The sequence below is a fragment of the Crocuta crocuta genome, unplaced genomic scaffold (assembly GCF_008692635.1).
Source record: "Crocuta crocuta isolate KB4526 unplaced genomic scaffold, BGI_CrCroc_1.0 scaffold64, whole genome shotgun sequence".
Lineage (NCBI taxonomy): Eukaryota > Metazoa > Chordata > Mammalia > Carnivora > Hyaenidae > Crocuta > Crocuta crocuta.
The window spans coordinates 11,537,125-11,560,160 of NW_027530640.1; the positions used below are offsets into that span (position 1 = coordinate 11,537,125).

The window sequence follows — 23,036 nt, forward strand, 5'->3', positions numbered from 1 at the left end:
GTAACTGGCAGGGTTGTAAGAAATGGAGAGTGGAGAAAGGTTGAGGAGCCTTACTCCAGGACAGGGAATCTGTAGGTTCTGGACTTGTCCACTGCCCACCCTGGGCAACAATGAGAATAATAACAATATTAAACAGAACTTTACAGTTTTTAAAACTTTCTCATGTACGCCATTTAATTTTCACAGAAATCCTATGACATACAGATATAACATGAAGTTCAAATACTCTGAGAGATGTAGCACAGTGCTGGGACCATAGATACCACAAAATGGAGCATGTGGAATGGAATGATGCTAAGGGTCCAAGTAGACCCTTTTTTCTAGCTCCAAGTCTAATACTTTCATATCACAAATAGGTCATTTTCTACCCATTACAGTGTCTCCATTAGTTAACAAATTTATTGAGTTCATGTGCTAGGGGCTATGCTAAGAGCTGGAGACTTAACAACAAGTGAACAGACTTAGTGTTGAAGTAGATTAAAGATGGTTTCAAATTCTTTGCACACCTCTCACTGAGAGGTACGGTATATATCCCATCCCTTTGAATCTAGGCTGGCTCCCTTTGACTCAAAATTGCTCTGCCCAATAAAGTACAGAAGAAGTGATGCTATCCACTTTGAAGCCTACTCTTTGAAAGCTTCCACTTTGGTGTCTTAGAGCCCTGAGTAGTTCTGCAATAAATCAACCACCCTGAAAGAGGGACTGCATGGACAGGGAGAGGGGCTCACCTAAGCCTAGCCTTCCAGCCACCCTGAGAAGATAACAGACATGTGCATGAAGCCTTCTTAGACCATTCAGACCAGACCAGCATCCAGTCAAGTGCCACTGAGAGGTCCCAGTCAACATCACATAGAGCAGAAAATCATCCAACCAAACCCTTCCTGAATTCCTGGCACATGATATCATAAGCTGAAAAAAAATGACTGTTGTTTTAATCCATGAGTTGGCAAAATTTTCCTACAAAGGGCCAGATAGTAAATATTTTAGGCCTTGCAGACTATGTACTATCTTTGTCACATGCTCTCATGGTTTTGTTTTGTTTTTAACAACCCCTTAAAAATGTAAAACTAGGGGTGCCTGGATGGCTCAGTCAGTTGAGTATTTATTTGACTCTTGATTTCAGCCCAGGTCATGATCTCATGGTTCATGGGACTGAGTCCCACATTGGGCTCTGTGCTGACAGCATGGAGCCTTCTTGGGATTCTCTGTCTTCCTTTCTTTCTGCCTCTCCCCTGTGCATGGTCTCTCTCTCTCTTTCTCTCTCTCTCAAAAATAAACAAACAGATTTTTAAAAATGTAAAAACAAAATACTTTTCTAGTTTTCAAACACAGGCTATGAGCTAGTAGTGACATGTGGGTCCTACTTTGCTAAACTCTGGTTTTAAACCATTAAGATTTTTTTTAATGTTTATTTTTGAGAGAGAGAGAGAGAGTGTGTGTGTGTGTGTGTATGTGTGTGTATTGCACGTATGCAAGTATGCAAGCAAAGGAGGGGGGTGGGGGAGAGGTAGAAAAAGAGGAAGACAGAGGATCCAAAGAAGGCTCTGCACTGGCATAAGAGAGCCTGATGCAGGGCTCGAACTCACAAACTGAGATCATGGACGAAGTAGGACACTTAAATGACTGAGCCACCCAGGCACCCCTAAACCACTAAGATTTTAGGTAGCTTGTTACCTAGAAACAGCTAACCAGAACATTCCTCTCCTTCATGAAACTAAAAAAAAATCAAGTAAAACATAAAACAAACCAAAAAAATATATAATTAATCAAATAATCACATAAAGAAAATGAGCCAAGCACAATAGGACTTAATGTCAATGAGGCTTTTAGGAAAGGCTTCCCTCAAGTGACAACATTTAGGCTGACTTGAAGGTTCACTAGAACTTTGGAGGTGAAAAGGAGTAGAAAAAATATAATGGCCCAGCCATTCTGCTTCAGTGTAGGAGCTTCTGACCGGCAATTCTAGTTCCAGAGTTTTCTACTGGATTGGCCAAGAGACTGCACCACATTTTTACTTCTTCCTCTACCTAATCCCTCTGTTTTCTTCCTTGCATAGGTGTTGCTCCCTAATAAACATCTTGAACCCTAAAGTCTGTTTTAGTGCCTGCCTCTGGAGAACCAAACCTGTGACACTTGCTAAAACAAAAAGGGAATTTATTTACCTTTGTAATTAGAAAGTCCCCAGGTGGAGTCCTGAGTTTCAAGCAGAACTTGATTCAGAGTTCCAACGAGGATGACCAACATGGACACAAGGATTTCAGTGCTAAAACCACTAACGTCCCAGGCATGCTGGGATGATTAGTTAGTCTTGCTCCAATGTGTAACCAGATCATGATGTGTCTTCATTTCTTGACTCTGCTTGCAGCTAGGTTGGATGATTCAGTCTCAAACTCTACAGGTCAGCAGCTCCATAGCCTACATTCTCTCAGTTGAAGTCCTACAAAAAAGGAACTAGTTTAGTCCCCTCATAGCTCTAGAGGATTGAATTCATTCATACTGGCTTTCACTGGCCTGCTTGGGCCATGTGCCCAAATATTTTACTTCTAGCTTATTTTTTTTTAATTGAGACATAATTCACATACTATAAAATACATCCTTTTAAAGTATGCAATCCAGGGGCACCTGGGTGGCTCAGTTGATGAAGCATCCAACTTTGGCTCAGGTCATGATCTTACATCTCGTGGGTTTGAGCTCTGTGTCAGGCTCTATGCTGACAGCTCAGAGCCTGGAGCCTGCTTCAGATTCTGTCTCTCTCTCTTTCTGCCTCTCCTCCACTTGCACTCTGTCTCACTCTCTCTTTCTCTCAAATATAAAAACATTAAAATAAATAGCAATCCTGGGACACCGGGATGACTCAGTCAGTTAAGCGTCCAACTTCGGCCCAGGTCATGATCTCACGGTTCATGGGTTCAAGTCCCACATCGGGCTCTCTACTGACAGCTTAGAGCCTGCAGCCTGCTTCAAATTCTGTGTCTTTCTCTCTCTCTGCCCCTCTCCTGCTCATGCTCTGTTTCTCAAAAATAAATAAACATTAATTAAATAAATAAATTAATAAATAGCAATCCCTATCAAAATAGTACCAGCATTCTTTACGGAGCTAGAACAAACGATCCTAAAATCTGTATGGAACCAGAAAAGAGCCCAAAGAGCCAAAGCAATCTTGAAAAAGAAAACCAAAGCTCGAGGCATCACAGTCCTGGACTTCAAGCTTTATTACAAAGCTGTAATCATCAAGACAGTATGGTACTGGTACAAAAACAGACACTCAGATCAATGGAAAAGGATAGAGAACCCAGAAATGGATCCACAAACGTATAGCCAACTAATCTTTGACAAAGCAGTTAAGAATATCCAATGGAATAAAGACAGTCTCTTCAACAAATGGTACTGGGAAAACTGGACAGTGACATACAGAAAAATGAATCTGGACCATTTTCTCACACTATACACAAAAATAAACTCAAAATGGAGGAAAGACCTAAACGTAGATAGAAAGCCATCAAAGTCCTCAAGAAGAAAGCAGGCAAAAACCTTTTTGACCTTGACCACAGCGACTTCTTACTCAACACATCTCCGGAGGCCAGGAGGAAAAAAAAGCAAAAATGAACTATCAGGATCTCATCAAAATAAAAAGCTGTTGCACAGAAAAGGAAACAATCAGCAAAACTAAAAGCAACCAACTGAATGGGAGCAGATATTTGCAAATGACAATCAGATAAAGGGTTAATATCCAAAATCCATAAAGAACTTATCAAACTCAACACCCAAAAAACAATCCAGTGAAGAAATGGGCAAAAGACATGAATAGACACTTCTCCAAAGTGGACATCCAGATGGCCAACCGACACTTGAAAAAATGCTCAACATCACTCATCATCAGGGAAATACAAATCAAAATCACAATGAGATACCACCTCACATCTGTCAGAATGGCTAACATTAACAACTCAGGAAAAAACAGATGTTGGCAAGGATGTGGATAAAGAGGATCTCTTTTGCACTGCTGGTGAAAATGCAAACTGGTGCAGCCACTCTGGAAAACAGTATGGAGATTCCTCAAAAAAGTTCCTATGACCCAGCAATTGCACTACTAGGTATTTATCCAAAGAATACAGGTGTGCTGTTTCAAAGGGGCACATGCACCCCAAAGTTTATAGCAGCACTATCAACAATAGCCAAAGAAAAGAATGGAAAGAGCCCAAATGTCCATCGAGGGATGAATGGATAAAGAAGATGTGGTACGTATATACAATGGAGTATTACTCAGCAATCAAAAAGAATGAAATCTTGCCATTTGCAACTAGGTGGATGGAACTAGAGGGTATTATGCTAAGCAAAATTAGAGAAAGACGTATGTCATATGACTTCACTTATATGAGGAATTTAAGATACAAAACAGATGAATATAAGGGAAGGGAAACAAAAATAAAATAAAAATAGGGAAAGGGACAAACATAAGAGACTCTTAAATATAGAGAACAAAGGGTTTCTGGAAGGGCTGTGGGTGTGGGGTGGGCTAAATGGGTAAAGGACGTTGAGGAATCTACTCCTGAAATCATTGTTGCACTATACGCTAACTAACTTGGATGTAAATTTAAAAAATAAATAAGGACGCCTAGGTGGCTCAGTCAGTTAAGCATCCAACTTCAGCTCAGGTCATGATTTCGCAGTTCATGAGTTCAAGCCCTGCTTTGGGCTCTGTGCTGACAGCTCAGAGCCTGGAGCCTGCTTAGGACTCTGTGTCTCAGACTCTCTCTGCCCCTTTCCTGCTCGCAGTCTGTCTGTCTGTCTGTCTCTCTCTCTCTCTCAAAAATAAATAAATGTTAAAGGTGCCTGGGTGGCTCAGTCAGTTAAGTGTCCGACTTCAGCTCAGGTCATGATCTCATGGTTCATGGGTTCGATCCCTGCGTCGGGCTCTGTGCTGACAGCTAGCTCAGAGCCTGGAGCCTGCTTCAGATTCTGTGTCTCCCTCTCTTTCTGACCCTCCTCTNTGAAATCTTGCCATTTGCAACTAGGTGGATGGAACTAGAGGGTATTATGCTAAGCAAAATTAGAGAAAGACGTATGTCATATGACTTCACTTATATGAGGAATTTAAGATACAAAACAGATGAATATAAGGGAAGGGAAACAAAAATAAAATAAAAATAGGGAAAGGGACAAACATAAGAGACTCTTAAATATAGAGAACAAAGGGTTTCTGGAAGGGCTGTGGGTGTGGGGTGGGCTAAATGGGTAAAGGACGTTGAGGAATCTACTCCTGAAATCATTGTTGCACTATACGCTAACTAACTTGGATGTAAATTTAAAAAATAAATAAGGACGCCTAGGTGGCTCAGTCAGTTAAGCATCCAACTTCAGCTCAGGTCATGATTTCGCAGTTCATGAGTTCAAGCCCTGCTTTGGGCTCTGTGCTGACAGCTCAGAGCCTGGAGCCTGCTTAGGACTCTGTGTCTCAGACTCTCTCTGCCCCTTTCCTGCTCGCAGTCTGTCTGTCTGTCTGTCTCTCTCTCTCTCTCAAAAATAAATAAATGTTAAAGGTGCCTGGGTGGCTCAGTCAGTTAAGTGTCCGACTTCAGCTCAGGTCATGATCTCATGGTTCATGGGTTCGATCCCTGCGTCGGGCTCTGNTAAATAAATAAATGTTAAAAAAATTTTAAACAAATAAATTATTTAAAAAATAAAAGGAAAGTAAATAAATAGATAAAATAATAAAGTATGCAATTCAGTAGAAAATCAATAAACATTAAAGTATACAGTTCAGTGTTTTTTAGTGTATTTACAATGTTGCACAATAATCACTACTAGCTAATTACAAAATATTTTCATCACCTCAAGGAGAAACCTGTGCCCACTAGCAGTCACTCTCCATCCCCCTCCTAGTCCCTGACAACACTAACCTGCTTTCTCTGTCTCCATAGATTTACCTATTCTGGATATTTCATATAAATGAAATCATATAACATATGTCCTTTTGTGAATGTTTTCTTTCACTTATTGTAATATTTTCAAGGTTCATCCATGTTGTAACATGCATCAGTACAATATTCCTTTTATGGCTGAATAACATTCCCACTGGAATATTACTGGAATAATTCCTACTGGAATGTTACTGGATATAACAACATTGTCTTTATCTGTTTATCAGATAATGAACATTTTGGTCATTTCCATTTTTTGAGTGATAGGAATAATGCTTCTATGAATAGTCATATTCAAGTTGTTTGTGCACCGATTTTCAATTCTCTGTATATATCTGGAGTGGAGTTTTGGGGTCATGTGGTAACTCTATGTATGCCCCCATTTTTCATCAAGAACTGTGGCTTAGAGGATGGAATGGTCTAATTGTTTTAAACCTAAGTCACATGCTCTATTCCTGGTGGTAAGGGTGGAGTCAGTCTCACTAGAACCACATGGACTGAGGAGACAATGATGGTTCACAAGAAAGAAATGAGGTACCGTTACCAGATGGAAGGTGAATGCACCCTAAGCAGCAAATCCACAGATGACCACTGCAAAGAACTGCATTTATGGAATGCTTACTGTGAGCCAGACTACTGTGAGCCAGACACTGTGCTACGTATATGCATTATGTCTTTGAACTTTCGCAGCAATCTCCTGAGGACTCTGTTATTCCTATTTTACAGATGAGAAAACTAAGTCTTAGAAAAGTTGAATAAGTTGCCCAAGTCTGCAGAGCTGGGAGGTGGAAATTTGAACCAAAGTCTGATCGCAAAGTAAAGCATCAGGGGAAAAAACAGATTCATTTTTTAATTATTTATTTTTGAGACAGAGAGAGACAGAGCACGAGTGGGGGAGGGTAGAGAGAAACGGAGACACGGAGTCTGAATCTGAGCTCAGAATCTCAGAATCTGAGCTGTCAGCACAGAACCCGATGCACAATTTGAACCCACGAACCGTGAGATCATGACCTGAGCCAAAGTTGGACGCTTAACTGACTGAGCCACCCAGGCGCCCCATCAGATTCTGAACTATGTTAAAATATATCTGCTAGAGGCTCTTATATTTTATATTCCCAATATTTTTATAATCATTGGAGAAGAGTCTATGTAACCAAAAACTTCATTTCACATCATGGACAGGGAAGAACAGGTTTTTACAATGAAAAAATCAGTTGACCTTTTTCCTTTAGATTTCCAAGTAAGCGTCCAATTTTGTCAGACCGCATCATTGGCATTGAAAGTAAGCAGATATATTTCTCAGAAAGCCCCCATGCTTTTTGTAACCACTGATCTTTTTGTAAAATCAGCTAAATTCTTCTTGTCATGAAATTAGGAAATGCAGAACTCCACATCAGGATCTTAGCCTCCTTCAGATATGATTTACAAGAGCCCTTATCTCAACCTCAGCTGTAGTCCTCATGGTGAGGACTTAGGACCAGGAATCTCTCCACTCTGTACTCTAGTAATACACAGCCCTGGATGGTGTGAAATGGGTGGGATAAAGATGTGACGTTGCCAAAGAGTTGAAGGAGTATAAGGACTTGCATTTTGTTGCCCTACACTCTCTGCCAATTCCAAAACACTAGCCCTTGGAATATCATGGCAGAATAACTTCATATTAGGCTGCATACTATATACCAAGCTTCATATTAAAAAGCAGGCTTATAGCATCACACTGACTTCTCCTTGAGAGACCCCTTTTTACCATCTCCTCCTCCCAATATACACACATTCCCACCAAGGAAACTTGCATCCTAAGCTCTTGAAAGATTTACTGCCAGTACCACAGACAAATTAGTGAATACTCTGGCAGTTGATTCCAAAGACAGGATGCTCATTTGCATGAGAAGTTGCATGTCATTTGCATTATATTTGCAAGTCATTTGCATATCACATCTTCCCTGTCAAAATGTACATAAATCCTTTCTACTTTCATTTTTTTATTTGCTAAAAAGGACTACGCCTCCACATCCTGCCCAGACTGTCTGATAAAATTACTAGTTGAGTATTCCTAGCTTGACTGTGAAGAACCTCACATGCCATGCTGAGGAGATGTCAAGCAATATTAGAACTCAGTTTAAGATGTTTCATTCATTCATTCATTTATTCAACAGATCTTTATTGAATACCTACGATGTGCCAGGCACTGTTTTAGGTGCTGAGGATAATCTGTGAACAATGAGATTTTAAAAATTACAACATTAAAAGTTAGATTCTTTCATTTCAGAAGATTGCCTGGAGCCAACCTGATCAATAAATATGAGTGCAAACTAATACTAACTAAAATCTCATTAAGGGGTGCCTGGGTGGCTCAGTCAGTTAAGTGTCTGATTCTTGATTTCAGGTCATGATCTCACAGATTGCGGATTCAAGCCCCTCACTGGTCTCTGCAATGACAGTCTAGAGCCTACTTGAGATTCTCTCTCTCTGTCCATCCCCCCCCAATAAACATTAAAAAATAAAACAAAATAAAATAAAATCTCTTCAAAGTACATGATCATAAGGTGGTAATCTGGGTATTGTAGACTATGCTTACATTTTTTTAAAAAATTAATCCTGAGATTAAAAAATAAATTTTCTAATGGGTACTGAAGGCCCCTAAGAATGAAGATTCATGAAGAAACCCAGGTTTCAGAAGAACTACGTGGGGAAGGGCACCTGGGCGGCTCAGTCAGTGAAGCATCTGACTCTTGGTTTCAGTTCAGGTCATAATCTCCTGGTTCATGAGTTCGAGTCCCACATCAGGCTCTTTGCTAACAGCGCAGAACCTGCTATGGGTCCTCTCTCTCTCTCTCTCTCTCTCTCTGCCCTCGCCCCCTTCCCAAAAATAAAAATTTAAAGAAAGAAGAAGAACCAACTGGGGAGCCAGTAAAAAATTTAAGCAGGGAACTGACTTGGGTTTGTATCTTGGAAATATCACTCTGGCAGCTACATGGAGGGTGGAATGAAAGCTGCTCAGGGCCAGAGACCAAAGAGAGGCTTTGATAGTCTGGATGTAACTCATATGTGGGGCGGTCCACACTGCCTGCTTTCTAAACCTATGGCCCCCTCACTGCTGTCAGTCTGAAATCAAGTCATACCACATGCATGGTGGCTTCAGAAGCTTTCAGTAAAAATGTGTATAGTACAGGGAGGGGGCATATCACACATTGTTTCACTAGAAAACTCAGCTCTAAACATGTCTAATTCAAATTCTCTCATATAGCTATAAGTGGTAGATGCTTCTCAACTTTCTAACTAGCTCTCACAAGACTCTAGTCTCTCTCTCCTTGATCTTTTAAACTCTGGGACTCCAAACTCATCACCTCTTTATTTTGTGGAGCAATTCAACTTCCACTTTGAAATCTCAGGGAATGTGGAAAAACAAAGGTCCCTTCAGTTCCAGCATCTATCCTATGAGAGGTTATAAATAACATTTTTAAAAATCTGTCCTTAAGAGAAAGCCAGTAAGGATCTTATCAAGAGCAATGCCTCTGTAATGCAGAGAAAAGAAAGACTCATGGCTAAGAATGAATCAGGACTATAGTGGGGAAAGGAAGCCCATGGCAAATATAAAGTCTCAAGGAGGTAGACCACAAAGAGCTATCATTAGGTCTTGGTCACATGGTTAGGATGGATTGCTTGGTTCGGATGTTCAGAGATGCTCAGACAGGGTCTGGTTAAAAACCCATGTTAACACTAACCCATAAAGAGAAGAAGGGTAGTGGAGAACTGATCAGAGAATATATAGCAACAAACAAGAAAAGAGTTTCAAGCCTGGGTGGCTCAGTCGGTTAAGGGTCCAATTCTTGATTTTGGTTCAGGTCATGATCTCACGGTTTGTGAGATTGAGCCTTGAGTGTGACTCTGTACTGACAGTGCAAAACCTGCTTGGGATTCTCTCTCTCCCTCTCTCTCTCTGCCCCTCCCCAGCTCACACATGCTCTATCTCTCTCAAAATAAATAAATAAGCTTTAAGAAAAGACAAGACAAGAAAAAGGAAAGGAAAGGAAAGGAAAGGAAAGGAAAAGAAAAGAAAAGAAAAGAAAAGAAAAGAAAAGAAAAGAAAAAAGAGTTTTAAGAATGAGAGAGCTGGCAGGTCGCCTGGGTGGCTTAGTCGGTTAAATGTCCGGCTTTCGCTTAGGTCATGATCTCGCGGTTCGTGGGTTCGAGCCCCACGTCGGGCTCTGTGCTGACTGCCAGCTCAGAGCCTGGAGCCTATTTCAGAGTCTGTATCTCCCTCTCTCTCTGACTCTCCTCTGCTCACGCTCTCTCTCTCTCTCCTAGAAATAAAATAAAAATATTAAAAAAAAAAAAAAGAATGAGAGAGCTGGCAACATAAAACATTACAGAGAGGGGCGCCTGGGTGGCTCAGTCACTTAAGCGTCCAACTCTTGGTTTCCACTCAGGGCATGATATCACCAGTCATGAGTTTGAGCCCCTTATGGGGCTCTATGCTGACATCTCAGAGCCTACTTGGAATTCTCTCTCTCTCTATTCCCTCTCCCTCCACTTATGTTCTCTCTCTCAAAATAAATAAATAAATAAACTTTTTTAAAAAAAAATCACAGGGACACCTGGGTGGCTCAGTTGGTTAAGTGTCCCACTTCAACTCAGGTCATCATCTCACAGTTTCTGGGTTTGAGTTTCACGTCAGGCTCTTTGCTGACAACTCGGAGCCTGGAGCCTGCTTTAGATTCTGTGTTTCCTCTCTCTCTGCCCTTCCTCTGCTCTCGCTGTCTCTCTCTCTCAAAAATAAATAAACATAAACAAAACAAAACAACAACAACAGCAACAAAAACATCACAGAGAGGTCAAGTACAAGGACAACTGGAGGGAAGTCATTGGATCTAGCAATTAAGGTGACTTTCTAAGAGTAGTTTTGGAGAGGTATTATGAGAGACACTGTTGATTTCTTATCAAAAAGCCATTTTCCCACCTATTTTCCTTACTGGTAAGAATTACTCCCCACTACAGACACTGAAAAATGCCAGAGACTTTCTCAATATCCCTTTCCCCACCTCTTTAAACCTAAGGGTAGGCAAGTGACCTAGTTCTGGACAAAGAGACTTGGGAGGAAGTCTGGAAGCTTCTGGAAAAGAGTTTCCTACTCAACTCAGTAGATATCTTCAATCTTTTTCTCCCCCACCTTGAAAGTTGTCATATGAGCTCATGCTGTACAAGCTGCAGCAGCCAACTTAGGACTGTAAGGGAACAGACCCAAGAATGGGACAAATACCCTAAGGATGGCAAATGAGAAAACCTGGATCCTCGATGACACTGGTGAGTAGCTAAATTAACCAAACATGAAACTATTAACCTCTGGATTTCTTGTTATGAGAGATAACTAAATGTCCTTACTCCTTAAACCACTGTTAGTCAACTATTTCATTATTTACAATCATGATATGCGGTAGACATGGACGCCAGAATTGCATTTATTCAGTAGGGCATGTAAAACCTAAAAGCAAAGATTCTAAGTGTTCTCCAGTGGTTTCCACATGTCAACTAATGAACTAACTGCATTAAAATTACATGGGGAGATTTCTTTAAAAATAGAATTTCCAAGGGCACCTGGGTGGCTCAGTGGATTGAGCATCTAACACTTGATATCAGCTAAGGTCATGATCCCAGGGTCATGGGATGGAGCCCCGAGTTGGGCTCCATGAGTCTGCTTAAGATTTTCTATCTTGGGGTGCCTGGGTGGCTCAGTCGGTTGGGCAGCCGGCTTCAGCTCAGGTCATGATCTCACATTTCGTGGGTTCAAGCCCCGCATCAGGCTCTGTGCTGACAGCTAGCTCAAAGCCTAGAGCCTGTTTCGGATTCTGTGTCTCCCTCTCTCTCTGACCCGCCCCTGCTCACACTGTCTCTCTCAGAAATAAATAAAACGTTTAAAAAAATTGTTCTCTAAGATTCTCTCTCTCTCTCTCTGTCCCTCTCCCCCAACAACTCTTTCTCTCTCTCTCAAAATAAATAAACTTTTTAAAAAAAGATTGATTCTTTAAATAAACACATAAATAAGCAAATATTAAAATTATTTTAAATAAATAAATGTTTTAAAAATAATAAATAGATAAATAAATAAATACAGTTTTCTGGGATATTCTGATTCAGTAAGTCCAGCACGGAGCCCAGGGATCTTTCTTTTTAATAAAGGCACCAACTGTTACACAATTTTGGAAAATTGTTGGCACTTTCTTATAAAGTTAAGTATATACCTACCCTATAACCTGCAATTCCACTTCTTGGTATTTGCCCAAGAAAAACATATGCCCACAAAAAGATGTGTATGAGAATGTCCTTAGCAACTTTATTTACAATAGCTGCAACTGGAAACAAGCCCAAATACCCATAACAGGAAAATAAAAGAAATCATGGAGTAGGGATGATTATAAAGATTACTGATGGGCATTGCAAACCTAATGACACCTGGACTTTGAAGCCAGTGAGCATGGTTCTGTGGTTTTCTTTAGTAGCCTAGAAGCAAGAACAAAGAAAATGAAACTTGTCTGACCTGTGTGGGAATTACAGTGGGAGGGACAAAATGACAGGAGACAAAGCAACTAGAAGGAAGCCAGGGGCACCTGGGTGGCTCAGTGGGTTAAGCATCTGACTTCAGCTCAGGTCATGATCTCCAGTTTATGAGTTCAAGCTCCATGACAGCGAGAAGCCTGCTTTGGATTCTCTGTTTCCCTCTCTCTGCTCCTCCCTCTCACACTCTCTCTCTCTCAAAAATAAGTAAACATTTAAAAAAAAAAAAAGAATAAAAACTAAAGTAACCATCACTGTCTGAGAGTGCTTTTGAAACACCCCTGTCCAGAGCTTCCCTTATTCTGTCCCCTTCAGCTCTGCCCTCTATGTGTTTCATGCCTCCGATGCAAAGGTAGGAAAACCAACCACCCCATTTTGCACACTGTGACTGAGGCTTAAAATAGAGAAAGTAGAGGAGATTGAAGTCAGTGTTGAGGGAAGCTCAGCATCAGCCCAAGGGCAAGGCAGAGGTGCCCAAGACAGTCAATCTACCTGGGGGACCCCAGAATGAGCAGAGACAAATCACAGCTTTGTGTGGCCTCCAAGGAGGAGGATGCTGCTTTCACTGAAGGTCTGAGGAGCTGTCATCTAAGGGATATGGTAACTCGTGGCCTGAAAACAAAATTGGGCTGTTCCACACAGGAGATAAAAAGCAAATTCTGTCCAAGCAGGTGTCACACTAATTTGGCAAGACTGGGTATTTATTTGCATATGTCAACATCCTCTTTCCTCCCCTCCCTCCCTTTCCTCAGTCATGGCTAGTTTCAAGCCACTCCCTAAGGAGCAGCATCAGAGAAATGCAGCCTTGCAAGAGGGATGAAAAAGAGTCTTTGTAAGGAGAGAAGTCCGGGAAGGAACAGTAGAGATGGCTACAACACAGTAGCTCTAATTTCCCTTCCTCTCTGTTCCTGCAGGCTCAATGGAAGGAAAGGAAAACAGACCAACACTATCAAAGGTCTACTTTGCATCCAGTCCTATGTTGAAGGCTTTTACATTGCTCTTCTTAACAATCCTACAAGTCCAAGATCAAACCCAAGTAAGGCAAGAAGAGTTTGGAGGAAAAAAAGTGTCACACGACTAGAGAGAGGCCACACTAGGGCTTTAGTACAGGTCAGTCTGATTCAAATTCTGAGCTGTTTTCCCCATAATGAACTGAGTGGTACTTTCTGTGTATCAAAGATTAATCCTGTAGCCAGTATACATGCAACTGTAGAGCACTGACTTGCAAGAGAGGGCTCAATTTCCCTAATTCCCAGGGCATCTAGGGACACACAGAGCAATGAGTAAGATTATCATCTACCAACAATAATAACAAAACAACGAGAGCCACAACCTCTTGAGATGTTACTAAGAGCCAAGCACTATTTTAAGTGCCATATAGGTATTATCTAATATTTATCTTCACAATAATCCCATGAGACGGCCAACGATTAGCCTTTCAGGCACCCGTGGAACATCTAAAACACTGATCACATACTAGACTACAGAGCTCATCTCATCAGATATATATAAAAAAATCAATAAACTACTTTCTCTAATCAAAATAGAACTTAACAACAGAAAGATAACAAGGCCTCCATGCATTTGGAAACATATCTTAAACTCATGGGACAAAAAATAAATCAAAATGCAGCTATTTAAAAATGAAAGTTAGCAAGTTAGCTGTGGAAGGCAGATAAAGTGGTACTTAAAGGGAAATGTATGGATTTAAATGCTTATATAAAAAAAGCAAAAGCTGAAACTAAGCATCCAACTTAAGTTAAAAAAGAGCAGATTAATCAAAATGAGAGTAGGAGTTAACTTCATAAGACAAAAACAAAAATTAATTAGAAAATAGAGATACTATAGAGGACCTAAAAATCTTTTTGATAAGCTCAATCAAGAAAAAAAAGACATAAATAAAGAATATCAAAAAAGGTTTAAAGAAGACATACCTTGAAGATAAAGCAGAAAATTTAGGCATGAGGGAATACTGTAAAGAATATTGTAGGTCAATAAATGTTAAATTTTTGGCAAAGTAGATAATTTCCCTTAAGATAGAAGGGCAATCCTATAACTGAGATATTCATCATTATTATTCCTTTTCCACAGATGAGAAAACTGAGGAACAGAGAGAAACTGTTCAGATTCCCATAGCTAATAAAACATAGAGTCTGGATTAAAGGCGTAGGCAGTGGACCTCGAATTCATCCTTCCTCTCTCCCTCCCACAGCTACTGAGCACCTTCCTAGCACTAGTCCTTGAGTCAGGGATTACAGGACTAAGAGACAAAGTTCTTAACCTCAGGAAGCTCCCAATCTAGAAGAGACTAGGACCAGGACTAAGGTGAGTCAAGTGAGATAGCAAGGGCACAAAAATGAAGGGTGTATTTACTTTCACCTGCACAGCTCTCTTTAAACTTGGTACTGTAGGGGCACCTGGGTGGCTCATTCGGTTGAGCTTCTGACTTCGACTCAGGTCATGACTTCACAGTTGTGAGTTTGAGCCTCGCATTGGGCTCTGTGCTGATAGCTTAGAGCCTGCTTCAGATTCTGTGTCTCCTTCACTGTCTGTGTGTCTGTGTGTCTGTCTGTCTGTCTCTCTCTCTCTCTCAAAAATAAATAAACCTTAAACTTGGTGCCCTAGCTTCAGAGGGTTAAGTGTCTGACTCTTGATCTCAGTTCAGGTCTTCATCTCAGGGTCCTGAGACAACTTGGCACCCTAGTCCTGGCCCTTTTAATAAGAATAATCACAAACACATGCTTTGTAACTGTTTCTTAACTTGAAACAGTTAAGAATTCTAAACCATGGATGTGAGGAAAGGGCATTCCAGGCAGAGGGACTGCTATGAGCAAAGGACAGAGCAGGGAAACAGAATCCTGGTGGAAACTATAAGCAGTCTGGTATTTCTGAGGCATACAAATCAGTGCAAGGTGGAGAATGGCAGAAGAGAGTCTAGAGAGATGGCCAAGATCCAGGTCATCAAAGGTGCTTATATCATGTGTGGGAGTTTAGACTTTACCCTAAGGGCTTAAGCAGAAGAGTGTCACAGGCATAGTTGTATTTTAGAATGAGCCCTCCAGGAGGATTATGGATGGGAGTGGGGGTGGGAACAAGGCTGAAGGCAGAGAGATGAGCTAGGAGGCTGTAACAGCATCCAGGCAGGATATGAAGAAAGCTTGCACTCAGATAATGAGCAGTTGAAGTAAAGAACAGGAAATGGATTTATGAAGTATTTGAGAGGTAAAATTGGCAGGACTTGGCAGCTGATTGAATGTGGGAGAAGAAAGTATGGAAAGAATCAAGAATGAGGCCCCTCACCTCTCACTTTCTATCATGAATAACTGGAGTGCAGAGTGGTAACACCAACTTCCATCATTTCTCAATTCATTCATACATTTAATAATCTATCCATTTGTTTAGTCATTCATTCACTCATTCATTCATTTTTATTGTGTATTCATATGTCCACCTACCTCTGTATCTATCCTTTGATCAAATTCTTGTAAGTATCAAAGTACCTTGAAGAATGCATGTATATATATGATCCAGTAATTCACTACTGAGTATTTACCCAGCAAAAATGAAAACACTAATTTGAAAAAATATATTCACCCCTCTGTCATGGTAGCATGACTACCCAACATATGGAAGCAACCCATGTGTCCATCCATAAATGAAGATAAAGAAAATGTGGTGTGTGTATATATATATATATATACGCAATAGAATATTACTCAGCCATTAAAAAAAAAAGAATAAGATCTTACAATTTGCAACAACAATATGGGTAGATTTAGAGTGTATAATGCTAAGTGAAATATGTCAGTCAGGGAAAAAAAGATACCATATGATTTCATTCATATGTGGAATTTAAGAAACAAAGCAAATGAATAAGGAAAAAAGAGATAAGCAGGGGCACTTGGGTGGTTCAGTTGGCTGAGCATTTGACTTCAGCTCAGGTTATGAGTTACATTTTATGAGTTGGAGGCACATCTGAGGCTCACTGTAGTCAGCACAGAGCCCGCTCAGATACTCTGTCCCCATCTCTCTGCCCCTACTCCCCCACTCTCTCAAAATAAACAAACATTTAAATAAATATTTGGAATTGGGGGCACCTGGGTGGCTCAGTTGGTTAAGCATCCAACTTTGGCCCAGGTTGTAATCTCACGGTTCATGGGTTCCAACCCCACATCAGGCTCTGTGCTGACTGCTCAGAGCCTGGAGCTTGCTTGGGATTCTGTGTCTCCCTCTCTCTCCTCCCCTCCTTGCTCATGCTCTGTCTCTCTGTCTCTCTCTCTTTCAAAAATAAATAAACACTAAAACTTTTTTTAAAAGAAAGAAAATCATTATAAAATATATATATGGAATCTATGAATGGTAAAGGTTAAAGGCCTCATACTTTAAGAGAGAGAGAGAGAGAGAAAATAAGTAAATAAATAAAGTAAAACCAGACTCTTAAGCACAAAAAACAAACTAATGGAATAGTTGTCAGAGGGGAGGGGCAGGGAGGGGAGGAGTGAAACAGATGAATGGGATTAAGAGTACATTTATCATGATGAACACTGAGCAATGTAGGGAATTGTTAAGGGGCACCATGGTGGCTCAGTTGGTTAAGCGTCTGACTCTTGATTTCAGCTCAGGTCATGAGCTCATGGTTCATGAGTTTGAACTCCTCATGGCGCTCTGCATCTCTCCCTCTGTCTCTGCCCCTCCCCTGTTCTCTCTCTCTCTCAGAACAAACATTAAAAATTTTTTTTAATTTTTAAATAGAATTGTTAAATCATTACATTGTACACTTGAAACTAATGTAACACTGTGTGTTAATTAAACTTGAATTTAAAAAAGAATGTATATAAAAGGAATAGTACTTAGCCTTATTTATTCATTCACTAAACTTTTATTGATATCCTCCTGTGTGCCAGATACTATTTTAGGTAATGGGGATTTTGCAGTGAATAAGCATAAAAGGTCCTATTAAAAGACCTAATGTTCTAGAGGGAGATACAGATAGAATGCAAAGAAATACAGTAATATAATTTCAGGTAGTGAAACTCCTTTGTAATAAAAGGAACCAGAGCTCCTTGGAGAAATGGCTGATTCTAGGGCTGGGGCAGGAAATACATAATATAAGCCCGAAGCATCTTCCAGCTTAAGAAAGAAAGGAGGGGCTCAAACAAATATCCAGTGATGGAAGTATATCAAAGGGACATAGCTAAATGAAAGCACTCCCAGTAGTTGGAAAAATTGGGAAAATTTGAGCAACAAAATAAAGTATTGATTATAACCTGAAGGGTGAAATAAGCAATTATGAGCTCATATTCATATAAATTAATTGACTAAATAAATGAAGAAGAGGCAAATCCCCTTTACATAATTTCAAATAATGTATGTAGATATGCCACCTTCAAGACCATGGAGCACAACTCCTCATTCCATAAATGTGGGCTGTATATAGTAACTTCATTCCAAAGAGTTTAGTATAAAAGGAGGGCAGGGGTGGTGGGAGAGTGAGCTGATAGTGGAGAAACTTGGCAAACTTAAACTCAACCAGGTGATCAGGGTTAAACATGAACAGTAATAAATCATGTCAATTGATATGATGTGGTGAGAATGGCCTTCCTCTCCAAAACATGAAATCCTAACCTAATCATAGGAAGAACTCAGACAAATCCCAACTGAGGGACAGTGTACAAAATACCTGACCACTAGTCTTCAAAAGTGTCAAGGTAGGGTGCCTGGGTGGCTCCATCGGTTAAACTTCTGACTTTGGCTCAGGTCATGATCTCATGGTTCCTGGGTTCGAGCCCCATGTAGGGCTCTGTGCTGACAGCTCAGAGCCTGGAGTTTGCTTCAGATTCTGTGTCTCCCTCTCTCTGTCTCTTCCCCAGCTCACACTCTGTCTCTCTCTTCCTCTCAAAAATAAATAAACATTAAAAAAAATTTTAAGTGGTAAGGTCATTCAAAAACAAGGAAAGTCTTGAGGGGTGGAGGGGGGAAAAAAAACAAAAACAAAAAATAAGGACAGTCTGAGAAACTGTCACAGTCAAGAGGAGCCTAAGAAGACATGACAACTAAATGAAATGTGGCATCCTGAACAAAAAGAAGACATTAGATGAAAACCTGAACAAAATATGGACTTTAATTAATAATAATATATTAAAATTTGCCTCAACAGTTGTGACAAATGTACTATACTAAAAGATGTTGATAATGGCAGAGCAGGACGCTTACTAGATGGATGTTCAGTATATGGGAATTCTGTACTGGCTTTACAACAGTTCTATAAATCTAAAAGCATTCTAAGATAAAAATTTTATTTTTTAAAAAGTGCTCTGAAGAAATATAAAACAGGGTATAAAATCACAAGTGATGGAATGATGCCTATTTTAAAGTTTATTCTTTTTTTTTTTTTTAAGTAATCTTTAAACCCAACATGGAGCTCAAACTCATGACCCTAAGATTGAGTCCCATGCTCTTCGGACTGAGCCAGCTAGGCACTACTGATGCTTATTTTAGATATGATAGTCAAGGAAGTCATCTCTAAAGTGATATTAGAACAGCCTGAATGAAGTGAGGGGTGAGCAGTGCAGATATTAGTGCAAAGAGTTTACCATGCAGAGAGATCATCAAATGCAAAGATCTTGAGATTAAGGTATATTTGATATGCTCAAGGAAAGTGAGCCTGCAGCACAGTAGCAAAGCTATGTGGGGCAAGGGGGTAAGATCATGTAGAGCCTTTTAATTTTTTGTGTTTATTTATTTTTGAGAGAGAGAGAGTGTGAGTGGGGGTGGGTCAGAGAGAGAGGAAGACACAGAATCCAAAGCAGGCTCCAGGCTCCAATCTGTCAGCATAGAGCCTAACATGGGGCTCTTGATCTTGGGGTTGTAAATTCAAGCCCCAAATTGGGTGTAGAGATTATTTAAAAAATAAAGAAAAATAAATCTTGAAAGGAAGGAACGAAGGTAGGAAGGAAGGAGAGAGGGAAAGGAAAGGAAGGGGAGGGAAGGGAAGGGAAAGGAAGGGAAGGAAGGAAGGAAGGAAGGAAAAAAGATGGAAAAGTGAGGAAGATAAGAACCACCTGTGTTGCTAGGGGCGGTTGGGGGGGGAGGCGGGGAGCCAGGATATATTCCTTAACCAGGATGTCTGGGAATGGGGAAGGGAATGTTTAGAGAGAAAAATGGAAACTTTCAGATTGTCAACATCAAATATTTGTATCTTAGGCCACCAGTCCAAATGGGGCAACTACTAAATCTTCAGGCTGGAAAGATCATTCCTAAACACAAAAATCTCTCCACATCTTCTAGGGAATTACACCTAAACTTAGAGAAGTGCTTGCTGGATAAGGGACCATCCCAGGATTTTATTCCTTCATTCATCAAGTATTTATGGAACCCCTACTATGTCAGGTGCCAGGTAGTCTAGGCTCTATGGAAACAGCAGAGAATAAAGCAGACAAAACTGCCCACCCTCTGGAGCTAATAGTCTCCTCTGTCCTTGCACTTTCCTCTAGCCTTCCACACTCAGAGGCCCTGAAGCTACTGGACAAAACTGTGCCCCAGTTTGTGCCATCAACCCCCTGAGCCCTGGTAGGACATATAAAACTCTCCTTTTCAGGATAAAGTAAAGAGACCGGCCCACTTGGCAGAGGGTGAATTTTCCCCAGGGCCAAACCCAGGCTGACAGCAGAGGCCCCACGTCTGGAGTGCCATTAGTTTGGATGTCACTGCAATTATTATGTTGGCTGCAGACAAAGCCAAGTCACAATTGAGGACAGGATTTTAAATCATGACTTTCCAGAGTCTCATTAGGTAATTGATGCTGATCACATTGCTTAATGGGGACCCATAAAATGCTTGCTATTTATATTACAAAAGGCAGAGAAAAGGCTCAACTAACCAGATAATTGACGGATGATATGAGGGACTAGGGTGAAAGGGTGGGAAGAGACAGGGAAACCTGGGGAAGTTTCCCTGCCTCTGGATTTTAGCTTCTTATTGGTTTTGATTGTTTGGCGGATTCAGAGAAGACTCTGCTCTGGTCTTCACAAAGCCCAGAGCTGCTCTTCCCAGGAGCCAGGGACTGAGATAAGAATTGTCATTTAATAGGATTTTCTACAGCAGGCTAAATCGTTTGCTAAATGAGCAATTTCAATCATCCCTTCTCCATCCACTAGGAGGGAATTAAGCTCATTTCTCCAGCCTGTATCCCCACCTCCCATGCCCTTACTCCCTCACAGTTTAGTAAGAAGGATGGTCTGATTGAGATACAGAAGGTACAGATTATTGCAAGACACTATGGGCCCACCTAAATTCACCAGATCATGAGGCTATAAGAGAGCTGCAGCCCCATTCCCAACCCTGCATGTCCCAAAGCGCCCATGAAGATCCAGGCTCACCTTCCATATGCCAGTCTCCCCAGAACGGAGATCTCAGGGCAGGCTAATTTCCCTAATACTCACCAAGAAGCGACTTTAGCACTTCTTACTGCAGAAAAGGGGTGGGGATGGGGGGCATGACATTCATTTTTTTTCATTACTGAGACTTGGGGCTTTTCAACAGGAACTTGCATTAAATCTCACAAATCAAGCATATAAAGCATCCTCATATCTTCTAGTTATTTGGAAGAGATCTTAGGGAAAAGAAAGAAATGTTTTGGGGAGGAAGAACCTGTACCATTTACCAATATACGAACAGAAATCGGGTTAATGGAAGATGTGTTTGGTGATAGAGAATTCAGTGTCCCCAAGATTCTGCTTCTTGATTGGCCTTGGGGCCTCCCCACATCTGGATTCATTTCTGGTTTTTTCATATGGATGACCACTGCTCTTCCTTAATTCTCTTCCTCCTCTTCCTCCTCCTCCTCCTCTTCCTCTCCTTTTCTCTCTCTCACTCCCTCTCCATTTCTCCTCCTCTCCCTCTCTCTCTTTCTCTCTCTCTCTTTCTCCTCTTGTATGATTTTTTGGTCTCCTTTTGCTTTGTAAATGATAGATGGTATCCTGATTAAGAGTGAGCACTTTCTCTCCAAACTGATTTACAGATTCAACACAAATCCTTCTTTGTGTTGGCCTCTTTGTAGAAATTTACAAGCTGATACTAAAAATCACATAGAAATGCAAGGGACCCAGAATACCCACAGCAATTTTGGAAAAAAAAAAAAAAAAGAACAAAGTTGGAAGACTCATACCTTCTGAATTGAAAACTTACACAAATTTATAATAATCAAAACAGTGTGATACCGGTATAAGGATAGACATTTAGACCAATGGAATAGACCTGAAACATTAGAGTAAACCCTCACATTTATAGTCAGTTGATTTTCAAATGATTTTCACATTTAGAGTCACTTGATTTTATGTCAAGACAATTCTATAGTAAAAGAATAGGCTTTTCAACAAATGGTGCTGGGACTACTAGATATGCACATGCACAAGAATGAACTTGGACGCCTTTGCTCATAACATACACAAAAATTAAACTCAAAATGGACCATTGACTTACACAGCTAAAACTATAAAACTCCCAGAAGAAATTATGAGTAAGTCTTTCTGACTTTGGGTTAGGGAAAGCCTTTGTAGGTATGACAACAAAAGCACAAGTGACAGGGGGAAAGAAAAAAGCTAAGCTGTATGTGACCTCATCAAAATTAAAAAATTTTCTGCTTCAAAGGATACCATCAAGAAAGCGAGGGGGAAAAAAACACAAAATGGGAGAGAATATATATCTCAGAATAATATATCTGATAAGGAACTTGAATCTAAAATATATAAAGAACTCCACAACTCAATGACAAAAAGACAACCCAATGTTTAAATGGACAAGGATCTGAATAGATATTTCACTAAGGGAGGTAGGCAACAAGCGCATGAAAAGATGTTCAACATCATTAGTCATCAGAGAAATGAGATACTACTTTACATTACTAGGACGGCTATGACAAAAAAGATTGATAGCAATAAATGTTGGGTGGATGGAGAAATTGGAACTCTGATGCACCTCTGGTGGGATTGTAATATGCTACAGCTGCTTTGGAAGATAGTCTGGCATTTCCTCAAAAGGCTGAACATAGACTTACCATATGGTCTAGCAATTCCACTCCTAGATATATACCCAAGGGAACCAAGAACAGGTGTTCATACAGAAATTTGTACATGAATGTTCACTGAAACATTATTCATAACAGCCATAAAGTGGAAGCAATCCAAATTTCCATCAATTGATCAGTGGATAATGTACCATAGTATTGTATGGTATTTCCATACATATTCCACACAATGGAATACTATTATTTCATTTCATTAATGTTAATGGAATATTACTTGGCAATGAAAAAATGAAGTACTAATAAACCCTACAACATGGATGAACCTTAACAACTTTATGCTAAGTGAAAGAAGTCAGTCACAAAGACCTCATATTGTATGATTCCATTTACAGGAAATGTCCAGAGGAAGCAAATCTAGAGAGACAGAAAGTAGACTAATGTTTGCCGGGGGCTGAGGATGTTGAGAGCAAATGGATAGTAACTCCAAATGGGTACAGTGTTTCTTTCTGTAGTGAGGAAAATGTTCTAAGATTGACAGT

General features: G+C 40.4%; 1 long non-coding RNA gene across 1 annotated transcript in view; it reads right to left on the reverse strand.

The window, feature by feature from the left end:
* Nucleotides 1-2,170: 2,170 nt before the first annotated feature.
* LOC144235235 (uncharacterized) overlaps nt 2,171-23,036 on the reverse strand; it is a 59,873-nt gene continuing 39,007 nt past the window's right edge. Inside the window, exon 2 of the long non-coding RNA XR_013336167.1 lies at nt 2,171-2,437. This is a non-coding gene — a long non-coding RNA (uncharacterized LOC144235235). The remainder of the gene's footprint in view (nt 2,438-23,036) is intronic.